At 36.8% G+C, this 18,236-nt stretch overlaps 1 protein-coding gene across 7 annotated transcripts in view; it reads left to right on the top strand.

The window, feature by feature from the left end:
• The window catches only part of rbms3 (RNA binding motif single stranded interacting protein 3), a 958,643-nt gene that overhangs the window by 497,437 nt on the left and 442,970 nt on the right, over window positions 1-18,236 (top strand). The gene's annotated exons all lie outside the window — the stretch shown is intronic.

The raw sequence follows: 18,236 nt of genomic DNA, 5'->3' as shown, positions 1-18,236 counted from the left end.
CAATATGAACATGACGCATTGGTGAGCACCCTTTGCGTTTATGCAATTACAGATCCACCTGACTGTAGTTTTGTCTAGCCCACATTTCACTAGTTTGTTTGCCAGAAGGTCATGGGGAACTTTGTCAAAGGCCTTACTGAAATCCAGGTACGCTACATCCACGGCTTTCCCAGTATCGACCCAGCTTGTAACTCTATCGAAAAAAGAGATCAGATTAGTCTGGCATGACTTGTTTTTGGTAAATCTGTGTTGACTATTAATGATGATCGTATTTGTTTCTAAGTGTTCGCAGACCACTTCCTTAATTATCTTTTCCGGAATCTTGCCTGGTATCAACGTAATTGTTTGGGTCGATCTTTTTTCCCTTCTTGAAGATAGGGACCACATTCGCCCTCCTCCAATCTGCTGGGACTTCTCCCGTTCTCCAAGAACTCTCAAAGACGATTGCCAGTGGTTCTGAAATAACTTCCGTTAGTTCCTTCAATACTCTTGGATGTAGTTGATCTGGCCCTGGGGACTTGAATTGATTTAGAGCAGCCAGGTGTTCCTGTACAGTTTGTGTTCCTATTTGGGGTTGGACTTCCCGTAATCGTTCGTCCATTCCATGTTGCTGAGGTTGAAGACAGCTTTCTTTTTGTGAGAAGACCGAGACAAAAAGGCATTAAGTAGTTCTGCCTTTTACCTGTCCCCTGTTACCATTACCCCATCTTCTTCTTGCATAGGCCCTATCGCCTCCTTGTTCTTCCTTTTTCTACCGACATAAGCAAAAAAGCCTTTTTTGTTGTTTTTAATGTCCCTGGCAAGCCTGAGCTCATTTTGCGTTTTAGCCTTGTGAACCTTTTCCCTACAGGAGTTGGCTATTCATCTGAATTCTTCTTTGGTGATTTCTCCTCTTTTCCACTTCTTGTGCATGTCTCTTTTGAGTCTTAGACCAGTTAGAAGTTCTTTGGACATCCAATCTGGCTTCTTCGCACTTGTCTTATTTTTTTTTCTGTGTTGGCACTATTTGTATTTGCGCCTTGAGTATTTCACTTTTCAAAAACTCCCATCCATCCTTAACTCCCTTATCTTTTAGTATTGGCGTCCATGGGATGCTGCTCAGTATTTCCTTCATTTTTTGGAAGTTAGCTCTCTTAAAGTCCAGAATGCGTGTTTGACATGTCTTAGTTTCAGCCTTCCTTTGTATCGCAAACTGCAGGAGCACATGGTCACTTGCCCCTAAGGATCCAACAAGTTTGACTGTATTGATCAGGTCTTCCATATTTGTTAAGATGAGATCAAGAGTAGCTGATCCCCTTGTTGCATCTTCTACCTTCTGGACCATAAAATTATTTGCAAGGCAAGCGAGGAATTTGTTGGACTTTGTCCTCTTGGCCGAGTTTGTTTTCCAGCAGATATCGGGATAGTTGAAATCGCCCATGACTACTATATCTCTTCTTTGTGCCTGTTTGGTCAACTGTTGACAGAAGGCTTCATCAAGTCCTTCATCCTGGCTCAGAGGTCTGTATTAGACACCCACAACAAGATCTTTTTGAGTTCCGGTTCCCTTGATTCTTATCCAGATGCTTTCAAGCTGGTTTCCCAGATTGCAGTCTTGCATTTCTTCTGCAACGTAACTGATTTTGACATATAAAGCTACTCCCCTTTCTCTCCCCATTGTTCTATTTCTGTGAAAGAGGTTATAACCCTCAATGGCTACATTCCAGTCATGGGTGTCATCCCACCAGGTTTCAGTGATGCCTATGACATCGTAAATGTGGTGTTGTGCTAAAAGTTGTTCGTCTTGCTTATTCCCCATGCTCTGTGCATTAGTGTAAAGATATGTAAGCCCCTGTGACCTTCCCCCGAGCTGTTTATTTGGGATTATTGTGCTCTCGGTAACTGGTCCTTGCTGTGTTTGTGCAACCCTCCGTTTAGCCTTTTGGCAGTTCCCCCTGGTCGTGGGTAAAATACTATTCGCAAGGCTGTTGTTCCCCTCCCCCAGCAGATGAGACTTAATATTATTTTCACTACCAGTTTTTATCAAAATTGTGCATCATGTGAATGTATTAGTCTTAAGCATCCAGTGTTACATCTAGTGGTAGTAAGAAACATAACAACACCCACAATTAATAAATACCCTAATGACTTTTGAGTCTCCCGGGGGTGAATACATGGAAATTTCCTGAAACAGTTTTTCCTTTTATGAATTGCAGTTGTACTCCACCAATATTCCTTGTTAATACTGCTGTCTCCTCTTTATATAAATAAATAATAATAATAAATAATAATAATAAATAAAACTTTATTTATACCCCGCCACCATCTCCCCAACGGGGACTCGGGGCGGCTTACATGGGGCCATGCCCAAGACAATACAATAAACCATAACATAATACAATTAAATAATACATTACATAAAATAAACAGTACAACATAAGATCAAAACAGCAATATAACACGAGCGGGCCGCATGAATACTACATTTAAAAACTAGATTAAAAATTAAAAATTAAAACTCTGGGTGAGAAAGGGATCAGAATAAAACCTCGAGGGACGGGACATCAGATAGTGATCCATTTAAATGGATTTACCTTCTTTTTCCAGTCTTTGCTCTTGTCTAGATCTTTGTCTGTGTTTTATCTTTGTGTATATACTCTTCAGAAACTGCTGGCTTCTGTGCTTTCCCTTTGTAGCTAATTCCATTAGTTATAAACTTAGCTAAGGTTCTGGACATGTCTTGTTTCTTCTATGAACGCCAGTATGAACCCTTAGCGGAATTGTTCCGTGAAATCATTGAGTCTGGCTTTGACAGACCGCTTTGTTCTCAACATCTGTCTTTGTTAATTGGCTTCTGGAATTGTATAATTTTTCACTCTTTCATCACAACTCATTTTATAGTATGAGATGATCTTGACTAAACCTTCCAAAGCTTTTTATATCTGAAGAGGAAGATTTCAGCTTGCCATGCGATCATGGCATCCCTCCTTTTTTATTTCATCTTCTCGATCTTTACATGTGTAGGTGTTCAACCCTGCAAAAATAAAACCTTTCTTCTTCATTTTTCTGCTAGGACACTTATATCGGTTGCTTGTAATTCTGTACTCTATTTCCTTCTCTTTAATATTTCTGACATAATATTTTTCTACCTAATCTATAGAATCCTTTCTCTTATCATTGCTGGAAATATCTCTACCTGCAGTCTCTACTGAAAAGATTCTGAATCCATTCCCACTGGTATAAGTTTGCTGGTATAAGTTTAATGATTTTGCTTGCAAAGTAAATCAGTAGGGATGGCATTGGAAACGCCTATGTATGCATTTAAATGGATTTATATGTCTGTTCAGAAGCAAATCCCATATCTTTAAAGGGGCTTACATCCATGTACGATGTAATTAGAGTTCCGTTACATTATGATGTTATGAATATTGTGTGATAAGATGAGCAGTGACGAATGAACAAATTCTAGATCAGCTGGATCATTATGTTTTTTGAGCAAAGCGGTGAGGAGAAACATGAAAAGAAACTTCATTGTTCTAGTTTATTGCATGCAGTAATTTTTAAAGTATGAGTTTGTAGAGATGGAAAGTATTTTTTGAAGCCAGTATCACCATTACTCCTTATGACCACTGAACACTTTGCCTTGTTCAGTTGAAAGTACATGACAAATTTCAAAGAAATTTTAAATGGTTTTGAAATAACATGAAGATTTGTAGCTGCAGAGTAAAAAAAATCAATAGGATGCAGTTGAATACATTTTAAATACAGAGATATTTGGCAGCTAGAAACAATGAGGAGTGTGATCCACATCCAACTGAAATTGGCAGGAAACTTTAATTAGTATTAAGGTAGCTGGAGTGTACTTCAGACTTGTAGCTGAAGAGAAAAAGCATTTTCTAGGATGAGAAAATAATTCAGGAGGAACTAGATATGCTATATAAAAATGGAGTGTGGGTTTTCTGTTTTCTTTTTAATATTTATTTATGCCATGTGGAACATCCTGAACTATAAAGAGCCCTTTGAATTTCACTGACAGTTAAAGATCATGAGTTATACCTGATAGCATGGTGTTGTTTTTTTTTTGAAAGGGTGGTAAAGGAACTCACATACTCTGAAACTGATACACTTAATAATGCAGCTATAGCATCTGCACCACTTTTGTTTATCCATTTGCACACCCTGATATTTGCAATTGTCTCCTCAATCCCAGGGCTTTTTCAGCTTTTTCCACTCGCAACCCCTTTTCACCTGATAATTTTTTAAACATCCTTGGATATATAGGTATGCAAATGAAGATATGCAAATGAAACATGTCCAGATAATAAATCAATAATTCTTTGGCATACATATAAAACAATTTATTAGTATGCATATAATTTTACCACTTATTAAAGACAAAAAGCAAATTTGCATACTAATGAGATGGATATGCTTATTAATTTTATAAAGAATTAAATCTTGGTAGAATATTTGATACTGCAGGATGTAGAGTATCTTTAATACTTTTCAAAATTCATAATACCAGTATTTTGATTTTATGCATAAGTGCTAAGAACACTGCTACACATAAATATGTAGTACAAAATGAGTATGTTCAGGGTGGTTTCAGAAATTATTGAAAATTCTGCCCAAATTCCAAGCCAAAACTTATTAAGTGATCCTTTTTTTAGGAAACGTAAGTTTTAAACCTGTGTCACTTGATAACTCTGCAAATTCTTCTTGAATTTTTAATGGTACAGTAGACTCTCACTTATCCAAGCCTCGCTTATCCAAGCCTCTGGATTATCCAAGCCATTTTTGTAGTCAATGTTTTCAATATATCGTGATATTTTGGTGCTAAATTCGTAAATACAGTAATTAAAACATAACATTACTGCATATTGAACTACTTTTCTTGTCAAATTTGCTGTATAACATTCTTAATTGCATTTCCTTCATCATATTTAGTGGAACATGGATTCAGTGCGGTAACCAATTTTTTAACAAAAAAAAGAAACCAATTGCAAATAGTAAATCGCGGTGATTTAAGATTACTGCTGACAAAAATAGAGCTGATGATTACTAAATTGGTAGCAACATATCAGGTTCATCCTTATCATTAAGATGATTTCAAATGATTTAATTTTTTTGTATTACCTTTCTATTCTGAGTTCAAAAAAATAGTTTCATAATTTCAAACTTCAATGTTTCTAATTTACACCTTTCTTTACTATATTTTACAAAAATGATAGAAACATTAATACATATATCTTTCTGTTTAATTGCTATTCAAATTTTTTAAAAAAAATTTCCAGGGGGCGCTGAGTAATTTTTTTTCTGGAAAGGGGGCAGTAGGCCAAATAAGTTTGGGAACCACTGGATCAATTGATCATGGATCAATTCTGTTTTCTAAATCCAGCTATTCCTACTTCTTTTTTTTACAGATGCATATAATTATCATTGTAATTTATCATTGATTGATTGCTTTGGACCTTTTAATATGTTTTATTAAAAATGCTGTAGATCACATGCTAAAGGCATCTTTTGAGGCATTGCCAATAGTGCCTAATGCAGAAATTGCAGTGTGTGCATGTGCATGACTTCGGATCACCTGTCCACTTATGGAGACCAAAAACTAGGAATACTCAAAGATGGTTTGCCCATTCCTTCCTCTGAAGACCCTTCCAGACAGACTCTATATCCCAGGATCTGATCCCAGGTTTTCTGTTTATCCCAGATTATCTGGCAGTGCGGACTCATATAATCCAGTTTTAAGCAGAAAGCCTGGGATTAGATCTTGGGATATAGGGCCTCTCTGCAAGGGCCCTGAAATATAGCCTACAACTTCTGATATTTATTGGTGGTTCTCCATCCAAGTACTGATTAAGGGTGACTCTGCTTAGATTTCAAGATCAGACAGGATCTGCTGTCTTTAGTGTATTTTAGGGAGACTAAAAGAGGACACTATCATACCATAATTCCATTGCCAATCCTATCTAGAACAGATCCACAGACTAAATTGATGAATGATACATACATTTTCCATTGGTCTTTCTACTCACGACTAACAATTGGATTAAGGCTTGTGCCCTTGAAGTTTAAAATTATGGGCTATTTGTCTTTGTTTACTCCAGACAATGGACATACATGGGAATTTGCTGATTAACAAACCAAGACATTTCGGATTATTCACAGCTTTAACTCTTGCATTTGATACCAGAGTTCTCTGTTCTTTGGTGTGATCAATGAAGTTCGCCCTGTGTGCTTTCTTTGGATGCGTAAGATTTTATTTCTGAAAGTTGAGTTTGTAAATTACTGAAATGTTAGATATTTGAGACTTTAAAAAATACCCTTGTGGGAAAGTACAATTATCATTTGGGGATGCACTGCCTTTATTTGTCTCCCTGTCACTACACATTATTTGCATTTATGCAGTTAATGTCATATCTGGTTACCGTTCATATGTTGTGTTTCAGCAGAATGGCTAGTTGAATTTTGAAGATATAATCTTATCTCTGCTAATTTTTTCTTACTTGATTACATTAGTACAGTGAGGTATACATTTTGATTATGACTCTGGGAATGGACTGCATAGTCATCAGTGTGTATTGTTTGCAAATGTCCCCTTTGGCATAATCATAGGATCATAGAGTTGGAAGGGACCTCATGGGCCATCCCATGAGCAGGAAGCCGGAAATCGCATTTAAAGCACCTCTGACAGATGGCCATCCAGCCTCTGCTTAAAAGCTCCAAAGAATGAGCCTCCACCATACTCCGGGGCAGAGAGTTCCACTGCCGAACGGCTCTCATAGTGAGGAAGTTCTTCCTGATGTTCAGGTGGAATCTTTTCTTGTAGTCTAAAGCCATTGTTCCGTGTCCTAGTCTCCAGGGCAACAGAAAACAAGCTTGCTCTCTCCTCCCTATGACCTCCCCTCACATATTTATACAAGTTTATCATGTCTCATCTCAGCTTTCTCTTCGGCATTCTAAACATGCCCAGCTCTTTCAGACGCACCTCATAAGGCTTGTTCTCCAGACCCTTGATCATTTTAGTCACCCTCCTCTGGACACCTTCCAGCTTTTCAACATCTCCTTTCCATTGTGGTGGCCAGAATTGGACACAGTATTCCAGGTGTGGTCTGACCAAGGCGGAATAGAGGGGTGACATGACTTCCCTGGATCTAGACACTATACTCCTATTTATGCAGGCCAAAATCCCATTGGCTTTTTTTAGCTGCCACATCACATTGCTTTTTAAATATATATATTAATTTTTATTTACATACATTTATAACTTACACTGAAACAGAAAAGAAAACAGTGAACATTTTACAAACAACAACCCCCACCACCAAGGCCTGAACAAGTATCATTTCATTTACCATAACAGTTAGAATTCTACCATTAAATCAATGTCATATCCAAAATTCCTGACCAACAAGGTTGTATTGTTTTCCTTTTTCACTGTCAAGAACATATTTAATAAAAACCGACCAGTATAAATCAAAATCAAATCTATTAATTTCCCCCCGAACACCCTCATTTCCATTGATAATTTATCATTTAAAGCTACATTCCATACCTCCCCATACCATGCTTCCAGTGTGAGATTGGTTACTACCTTCCAGTTCCTTGCAATTATAAGTCTCGCCACTGTGAGTAAAATAATTACCAATTCTTTATTTTCCATTTCTAAATTCAACTTTGTTGCATCCATTAATAATGCTAACCTCGCATCCGGAGTGATGTTTAAACCTATAACGTTACTGATTTCTGTAAATATGTTATTCCAAAAACTCTTCACCTGGGGGCATTCCCACCATAAATGAAAATATGTCCCTTTATGCATGCCACATCTTCAACAGAGGTTACTTTGTTTCCTATCCATCTGGTGTAGCTTAACTGGTGTGGTATACCATCTCCATATGACTTTGTATACATTTTCTTTTAATCTTATTGACAAATTCTTAACCACTCTCCACTTTAGAACCCTTTTCCAATCGAGATCTGTCAGAGACCCTAGGTCTCCTTCCCAGACCTTTTCTGACAGCTTCAGCCCTATTTCTTCCCCTATTAATCCAGTGTATATTTTCCCAATTAGTCCTTTCCCTGAAGTTTCTTAATTTTTATGTTTGCTTAGCCATTCTTCATATTATTCAGCTCTCTACATCTGGGATTTTTACCTAACTAATCCTTTTTCGAATTATATAGCTGTTGCCTCTCAAACCAATTCAGGACACCTTGTTGTTTTAACTTATTAAAGTTGCCTCTTGAATTTTGTATCCATTCCTTCCAAGAAAGAGCAGTTTCCACCTCCTCTAATTTTTTATTCTTAAGTTTAATTCTCAGATCTTTTGGAAAATTTTCCAGTAGGACTATTGGGGTTAGAGGAGAAACTCCTGGAAATATCTTGTTTCTTAACTTAGCCCATGTCTCCATAACCTCTTTAGCCAGGTTGTTTTTACACCCCTTAATTAGTTTGCCAGTTTTTGACAAGAAAAACATATCCCCATAATCTCCGAGAGCAGCCTAAACACTCCCTTTATTATATGTGTCTCATAATAGGTTTTTTATACTGGTATTCCTAACACCCCTAATTTCTGTGGAATATACCATAAGCCTCTCGGTAGCCGAGATCTTCTAGTTCCATTACAAAATTCACTAACTTATTTCTGCCATTTTTTAAGATCAGCCTCTAGTAATTTAATAGGTAACATATTACATAAGAAGTTAAATTTAGATAATAGTTTCATTTTAAAAATGGCAATTCTGCCAGCCACATCACATTGTTGACTCATGTTTAACTTGTTGTCCACGAGGACTCCAAGATCCTTTTCACACGTACTGGTCGAGCCAGGCGTCCCCCATCCTGTATCTTTGCATTTCATTTTTTTCTGCCTAAGTGGAGTATCTTACATTTATCCTTGTTGAACTTCATTTTTTAAGTTTCTGCTCATCTCTCTAATCTGTTAAGATCGTTTTGAATTCTGATCCTGTCCAGTCTGCTTGGACTTCTCCCGTTCTCCAAGAACTCTTAAAGATGATTTCCAGTGGTTCTGAAATAACTTCCACTAGTCCCTTCAATACTCTTGGATGTAGTTGATCTGGCCCTGGGGACTTGAATTCGTTTATAGTGACCAGGTGTACCTGGACAACTTGTTTCCCTATTTGGGGTTCGGTTTCCCCTAATCCTTCATCCATTCCATGTTGCTGAGGTTGAGAACGGCTTTTTGTGTGTGAGAAGACTGAGGCAAAGAAGGCATTAAGTAGTTCTGCCTTTTTCTTATCCCCTGTCACCATCACCCCATCTTCTCCTCACAGAGGCCCCATCGCCTCCTTGATCTTCCTTTTTCTACTAACATAAGCAAAGAAGCCTTTTTTTGTTGTTTTTAATGTCTCTGGCAAGCCTGAGCTCATTTTGCACTTTAGCCTTGCGACCCTTTTCCCTACAGGAGTTGGCTATACATTTGAATTCTTCTTTGGTTATTTCTCCCCATTTCCACTTCTTATGCATGTCTCTTTTGAGTCTTAGCCCAGTTAGAAGTTCATTTGCCACTTTCACTTCATTGGGGGTATTTTTTCTGGGATGTGTGTGTAGGAAAGTGAATTATTTTTACTTTTAATTTCAGTGAACACTAGGATGCAGATGTTACCATTTACCATGTAGATTGCGTGCTTGAATGTGGAAAAAATAGCACATGGCCCAAAGTTCATCAATATTGGCTACATCGAACATCAGCATTTCAAAAGGACATTTCCCAGCCTGAAGCATGCTGGAATTTGGCATTGATAATAACCATGAGCTCTTGGCTGGTGTGCTATGTTTGTGTTGTGAGTACTCCTTGCAAATAGCAAATACAGCTTGCAGAAGAGAAATCAACATAACAGACATAGCCACTTATGTTAAAAAGTGAAAAACCACCAAGCCGCTAAAAGCCATTTCTGTTTGTTGTATAGCTCACTTCTGTTCATTGTATGGCTCTTTTTAAAAAATGACATACAAGTGATAAATGGAAATGACTTCTATTCTTATTTCATGTTCTGATAGGCAAAGTGAAAAGGAAGAAAAATGAGATGAGATGTTGATGGCTTAGTATAGGTTGTGCATGTTGTAAACAATGTTTTTTTTAGCTTTCTTTATAATGTCAGGTGTGAATCCTGTTGATCATTTTATAAACTGGGCCTAAAGTCTTTAAGAAGTACTGCTTGAGGTTTGCTCTACACATATCTCCTAAAGTTTGCTAAGGATTTTAAGGCCATTTTGGTAACTGACCATAAGCAATGTAATAATTTTAGAATAAAGAAGAATCCTTCCCCATGTTCTATTTGGGATTCAGAATTATAATTAATGTCATAATCTATTGTTATCTTACATAGTTATTTTTCAGCAAGCACAACATCAGACATGTATAAGAAACGATTAAGCAGTTAATGGAAGAGAAGGTTTTAGATTTGCTTTTCTAATCCTGTAAATATAACCACAAAAGCTCTTTATCAGTAAAGGAAAAGCAGAGATCCAGTCAGTGGAGCAAAGCTCCTGAGCTATATGCTTTTTTTGTCCATTATCACTGTCACTTATTTAAATCCAAGAGGTAGCAGAAGTTCAAGGACTCAAATCCTGTTGATGGTCACCCTGCTGTTCAATGAACTCTACTAGGCATATTAGAATATGGGGATGTTTATTCTCAAGTGAATAATCTTACTGGCAGCACATTGTAAAACTGATTTCTCTCTCATTAGTGAAGTTCACTAAAACTAATTATTTATACATTGTAAATAATGAGATAGCATCCAGCTGGGTAATGTACTTTTAATGCTTATTGGTGATGGCCAACAATCTTGGCAACTGAAGAGAGTGAAATGTGTCGTCTGATCACCGCTTCTTTGGGGGGGGGGGGAAAATCCTTATAGTTCTCAACCATTTAGATGGCAGTGGATTAATGTCTCTGGTTTCAATGTAAATCACATTTACCTTGATCTTGTAAAATACTGCCTGCTGATGTCCTTTCTACTGTGTGATAGCAATGAAAAGGAAAGAGCTGCCCTTTAGGATGATGCCTCTGGTTGCACGAAAATCCCCCATTTTCGAATATGTTTTGCCTAGGGAAAAAATAACTCTCTGGTCAAATAGACATCTTTACTTATTTTCCTCACAAATTCTTGCTTTATAGCAATATCCAGATATAGCAAGATGCTTGTAAATGCTGAAAACTAATCAACAGTTTGTTCCTGAGAACAGAATGCATTCAGCTTTGTTAGAGATGAATTACAACTCCTTACTCTCAAATATATAATACCTTAGAATACAGGTCCCTTGATCCTTGATTATTTGTATCCATTACAGAAAGAACACTTTAAATCAGGGCAAAGAAACACTGGGATATTATAATATTAACCCTGGACATACTTTAAAATGTTCTTTACATAATGAATTAACATGGAATTTTGCTGGATTAATTCATTCAGTAAACCCCGTGCCCTAAATCAGATATGGTTAAACAAGGAAAGGATTATACATACAGTACTGAACAGTTTGTGTGGATTGCCACTTTTTGTGTGTTTTTGTGCACCTTCAAACCTCATGTCAATTTATGAAGGCCCCATGAATTTCAAAGGGGATTCTTAGGCAAGGAATACTCAGAGATGGTTTGCCAATTTCTTCCCCTGAAATATAGCCTACAGCACTTGGCATTTATTCCTATATTGTGGAGTGTTCATAAATTTATTATGGTGGAGAATCAAACTACAGTTTACAGATTTTATGTGCACATGACTGTCCCCAGGACCAAGATTAATAAACCCAGATTTCATAGTTAATTGGAGAAGTAGTTTGAAGGCACTTTAGCTATGCTGAATTTAAACACATGCTAAGTAAATTATAATTTAGAGCCTCATGTTATCCTAGGCTTCTTTTTCTAATAGCATAAAACATATTTTGGTATACTATGATATTTTAACCCTGATATATCTTAGGCCCTCAGAAGGTCTTAATTTGTCTCTACACCTTAATATTCAAAGTGACCCTATCTGCAAACTGTTTAACATGTATTTGCCAAAGAAGTAGGTGATCATGAGGTAGTGAAATTGACATATTTCTAAGTGAGATAATAATTAAAATAAATAACAAACTTTATTCTTATACCCCGCCCCCATCTCCCCGAAGGGACTTGGGGCGGCTTACACAGGGACAAGCCCAAACAGCAACATAACAGCATTTCATGTATAAAATTTAACATCAGATTATACATTCCAGCAATAAACAGAACAACATACAAGACAGTTACTTAAAAGCCTGAGATTTTCTTCCAGTGATAACTGTCAATGAAATAAAAGGTCATAAGTGCAGTCCTTTGGAGAAAGTATTAATGGTTTAAATCAACAGACAGCTAAAATGGGTTGCCACAAGGTGCTGTGAAGTGACACTATGTAGCTTTAACTTCCTATCACAGGAAGTATTTTATTTTTAAACATAAAACTGGCTTGATTTCAGTCTTGATGGATCATTAATCATTGGATAACGGAAGCTAGTGTATCTAATTACTTCTGCTCATAGGCTAGTTTATTTACCTAGACTGCTCAAATAGAATAGCCCTCCTTCAGTTTCACCACCGTATCATCTGGCTGGATGTCTGCAGGCAGATATAAATCCATCCGGATGCTTTCCTTCACTGCTTGTTATTTAAAATGTTTCATTCATTTTTTCCCAGAGATGAAAACAAATCCTATTAGCTAGGTGAACTGAATTAATGAGTCATTCAGAACAATCTGAAAGACAGCTCATTTTTACTTAACCTTTTTGAATGGTGAACTTCAAGAATTAAATACTTAATCTGCCTTGATTTTGGAGGGAGGAACTATTACAGAAGCATGCTTCCATTCTTGTAGAAGTAATATATGCAGATAGAGTCAAATCCTTTTGCTGTTGCATTCCGAATAGATATTCTGGACCGCAGTTGTCACATACAAGACACTTTTTTTCACCAGTAAGTGTCTTATATTTAAGATTGTGCCAGTGGACATCCATAGTCATTGTGAGGCTTCTTCTTACCCCTGTTCTTTCCCACCTTTCTACTGTCCCCTAGGAGCAGTTCTTGATGTGTAGAACTCCTCTCCTGTTGAAATCAGTTCCATCAGAAGAACTTGGATCCAAGAACAGTGTTTTAGACTGAATAATGATAACAATGTGATTGATTTGTGGTAGCATTGCACTAGCACATGCCGAATATGGCACCTTGAAGACTCTTAATGTCTCCTCAAGCTAGTGAATAACTGGCCAGGATCATACATCCATTATGCTTGCCAGGGAGGAGTTCCCAGTGAATTCAGAAAACCCTGCCAGCATTTCAGTATATCTCCATATATCATGAAAATCTGGCAACTATCACAAGTTGTGTTTTTGCACTACATTGCAAGGGTATGTAATGGAATACAAGGAGGGGTGTAGGGACAATTATTCCCTTTCAGTCAGGCATCTCTCCGGTTCCTTAATTTGTTTCTAAAGCATTCCATTTCTGGTCACCAAAAAAACCCCAAGTACACAATATATATCAAACTCAATCAAACTGGCATGCAATTCTCAAGTGCTTTCTGAGTTCTTGAAAAACATGTTGGTATAAACCGATCCAGCCAATATTGCTGTTTGTTTGTTAAAATTGGTGATAGGTGATCCAAGTCAGATACCATATCCAAAAAAAGGGGAGAAAGAAGGGCATTTGATGTGGAAGGGGCAGCCCTAGACAGAATACTACTTGAATGGGTACAGTATTCATTGCCTCTTTCTGTGAAGCCATGATTTGGCACATTATGGCTCAGGCCTGAGTCAGGTTGGGTCTAACAGATTTGAGACAAGGCAATGTGTATCGGGAGACATGGCAATTTTGGCTTTCATCATATCACCATCCTATGTTTTATTCTGTTACTGTGTTTTTGTTAATGCAAGTAAAAGTTCTTGCCAGTTTAAGTGCCTAGCTTGTTTTCAGTACAGTACTATTATATTATAGTAGGTCACCTTTTGTTTCCTAATTTTGGGAAAAATTCTTATAAAGAAAGCATTTACTTTGATGAATTACATACATGGTTAATGCTTTCAAAACAAGGAATTCATTTGGATTTTGGATTGAAAAATAACCAAAATACTTTAATATGGATTTCATATATGCATATTTATATATGTATAAATTTATGTGTGGGGATAATTTTGGAGGAATAAAAATGATAGTATATATTTTTCAAGCATTCAGTTACCTCCCACTTCAATCATAAGTTATTATATGTTTCGTCCTTGCAAAGGGGTTATGGTATATTTTTCATAATAAATCATGTGCAAAAAATAGATATGTTTTTAGGCAGGTTGTATGGTGTTTGATTGTTTGTTTGTTGAATTTATGTCCAACCTTTCTCCTGAAATGGGATCTAAGATGACTTACGGAAATTTAAAACATGATTTAATCAAATTCAAAATCTTATTCTATGAATGGTAAAAATAATGAAAAAATATTATTTAAAATGTTGGTCAAAACTCTTTAAGGGATAATTACTAGGCATGGGCAAATTTATTGGAATCGTCGTTAATCATAATAAAATTGTATCTATTTTGGGTTCCGAACGGGGTTCTGAGGTGGTTTGGTGCTTCAAATTTAACCTTCCAATTCGAAGTGTTGGTGCCCATGCCTCGGAATATCTTCAGATAACCTTTGGATATATGAGAAAGTGTTTTAATTCAACCAATCTCCTGGCTAGCATTGGGGTTTAAGAGTCCCATAGAAACTAAGCCTGGAGTGTTTTCTGTCCTGGCTATCCAGGAGAGAAATACCCCTTGCCTTCCTGGTTGGTTTCTATGGGGCTCTTAAACCCACTGCTATCCAGGAGAGAAATCCCCCTTCCATTCTTGGTTGGTTTCTATGGGGCTCTTAAGCATGGTGTAGTGTAGTGGTTTGAGAACTCTCAAACTACAGTTGTGGCTTGATTTCCCACTCAGCTATGGAAACCCACTGGGTGATCTTGGGCAAGTCACACACTCTCAGCGCCAGAAAACCCAATGAAATAGGAAATAACACTTTCAAACCAGACCATCTGTCAGGAGTTATTTGATGGTTTTTTATAAAAACTTTGAAAATTCACCAAAAATCTGAGGATAAGTCAAACGTTATTAGATTTGGTGAGCTAACAGTGGTAAATGTGTTCTACCACTGTAGAAAATTTTATTAGGATAGCTCAAAAATGAGGGAGAGAGAAGCCACTCAATTTTCCCTATTGACAATAATGTTTTCCTGGTGTGCATGCACGTCCGCCATTAATGAGGTACATACGAATATTCCGAATTTTTGGAAAGTTTCGAATTTTTTGCTTCAAAATTCAGAAATGACTTTAGAAACGAAGCGCCAGCGCCCCTTACTTTCGAAGCGAGTATTGAACCATTTTTTTCATGGATCGCACATAAAAGGTTTAAACTTAAAATAAGATAGAATACAACACAGATTTTCATTCACAATGTTGCTATGAATTGTCAAAGGCTTTTATGCCAGAATCACTGGAGTGTTGTGTTGTTTCCAGGCTGTATGGCCATGTTCTAGAAGCATTTTCTACTGATCTTTTGCCTGCATCTGTGGCTGGCATCTTCAGAAGATAGTATGGTGGTAAAGCAAGTGAAGTTTGGTTTTTCTACATGTTGTATTATATGTGGCATTCTGGGTCCCCCTGGGGGAGAAGCGCAATATATTAAATAAATAAATAAATAAATAAATACCTGTGGAATGTCCAGGGTGGGAGAAAGAACCAATGTATATAGACCAAGTGTGAAGGGTGTGATTAGCAAGTCTGATTTGCAAGTATTTGAGTGGGATCTATCAATTAGCATGTGAGTAGCTGAGAAGATTGCATAGTCTTGCACACAACACAATCAATTAAATCTGTCATTTTAGATTTTAAAATTTTCAATAGTTCATACAACAGGAAATGACTGCTGATTCAGGGAGCAAAGATATGTTGAGATTGAGATTGTTGATGAAACAATCCATTTTGTATTTCCCAAGAAAAATCATAGGACAATCAGGATTTTTCCATGGAAATCCACACATTGTGAGGCCGTGTGTTGGAGAAGTTAACATGCACAAAAGTCATTAATGCGTTTTTGAGAGCAAATGACAAAAAATGAACACAGATGCAAAATTCACATATACATGTGTTTTAGTTGGTGGGGGAAATGTGAGGAGAAAAACAAGTTTCACAAGTTGATACAATGAAAAGGTGAGACAATGATTCAGATAGGATTTGGAGAAATGTAATGAAAACAAAAATGAGAATACAGGGTGTTTGAAAAATTTAATTTAAATGGTGAATAGGGAGTTCTTTTTCAAACATCCTGTATTTTATATTCCTAATAGAATAGCATAGTTGTGTTGGACTATGACTTTGGAGACTGGCATTTGAATGCCTCCTCAACTATAGAAATCCATTGAGTAATATTGGGCAAGTCACACTGTCAGCCTCAAATGAAGGCAAAGGTAAACCCCATCTGAATAAATCTTGCCAAGAAAACCCTGTGATAGGTTTGTCTCAGGGCTACTATAAGTAGTAAATGATTACTTGAAGATGTAAAACAGCAAGAACAACAAGAACAACATAGGTGTACTTAATTTTTTGTTATTACCTGGTGGCTGCTTGAATGTTGGAACTTTGACCAAAGTAGCCTCATTAAAAAAAAAATAGTATCAGTTGCAAGGGGATAGTTTAGATCTCTGAGTAAATCTTTATTAGAACATCTCTTCTTCAATAAAATTAATTAACTTAGCCTTCAAATAGTCACCACAGCTTCTAATACCTTTTAAAAGGTGTATGTATTTTGGGTCACCCTGCAGCACTTAGAGAGGGGAATTGGAGATCTTTAGGTGTGTGGTAGGCCTTTTCAGTAAAATGTGGGTATGGGAAGGTGTAATGGTGGGGGTCACAATAATGGGGGATTAGTCTGTGTGGTGTCTGACTTACATTATACCCAACTGTGCAGTTGTGCAGGTTCTGCTAATTGAACCCCCCTTTTATATTTGTTCAAGGATCACATTCTATTCATAGTCCATTCCATGTGTCATTTGACAGGTCATTCCAGAAGGACTTCCCAAATAGATACAGTAGATTTTTCATGGCTTGTTGAGCAATTCATTATGATTTCATTAGACTGGATGTTTGATTGTGTTTCTTGCATGCTGCTTCCACTAGTCATTGTGTAGCATTCGTGGAATAATGCTATTTTTCATATTTTATCTATTGGTGTAGCCACTGCTTCCTAACTCTGAAATTTACTAATAGCAGTGACTTTTTGATGGCTACCATTACAAAGAATAATGCTGGTTTTGTCATATTGTTTTCTTAAAGTTTGTATTTTCTATAGCAGTTGTTTTGACAGGTCTAGTCTAGACAATAAGCCTAATTGATTGTTTTCACTCCCTGCCTTTCACATCAAGCACTGAAAGAGGAAGAATCTTAACTCTGCTATAGAATGTGTTTTGTATTGAATGATTTTTTTCTTTTGATGTTACTACCTATATAACCAAGGACATATTTACAAATCTACAGTGCTTGAACTTGTAGAGAGATGGAAATTCATATAATTGAAATTTAATTATGGAATAATTATAATCTCCTCTGTGATTGCACTTTAACTGGAGATGCCAGGTACTGGGCATGGAACCTTTTGCATCCAAACCATGTGTTTTTCCACAGAAGTATAACTACCTTTTCTTATACATACATATTTCTCTTAAAATCTATAGAGTTTGATATTACATATTCTCACTCCTATGTGTGTTATTTGATGGCTTCAATGAAAACATCAGATATTTTTTGATGAATTATATATAGCCTGCCTGTATTGTATATGGAAATTTTCATGGCAACTTATGTATCCAACACCACCGGACTTCTTGTTTAAAAAATAGCCAATAAATCTTGCAGTAGAGTTGCTTAAATTTTCCTTGGTAAGAGTCTTACTGTATACATTACTAATGTATACAGTAAGATCTCCATAACTATTGGATCCATATCTGCAATTTCACGTACTTGTGCCTGGAAAAGTATTGGTCCCTCTAGTAGTTTTTTGGGCCTTCCATTTGATTCTGGGAATTTCTTGGTCTTCCAACCAACCATTTGGTACACTGGGACATGAAGTAAGGTCATTTAATGGTGTTTGGTTGTATCTGCAGTTTCGTGTAGCCATGGTTCAACTGAGAACCTCTCGTTCTTCCTCCTGCTTGAATATAGAAGTCTTACTGTAAATTAATTCTGCT

Source organism: Anolis carolinensis, chromosome 6, assembly GCF_035594765.1.
Source record: "Anolis carolinensis isolate JA03-04 chromosome 6, rAnoCar3.1.pri, whole genome shotgun sequence".
NCBI classification, from domain to species: domain Eukaryota; kingdom Metazoa; phylum Chordata; class Lepidosauria; order Squamata; family Dactyloidae; genus Anolis; species Anolis carolinensis.
Note: the sequence above shows the minus strand (reverse complement) of the source record. Positions and strands in the feature narration are given on the sequence as shown.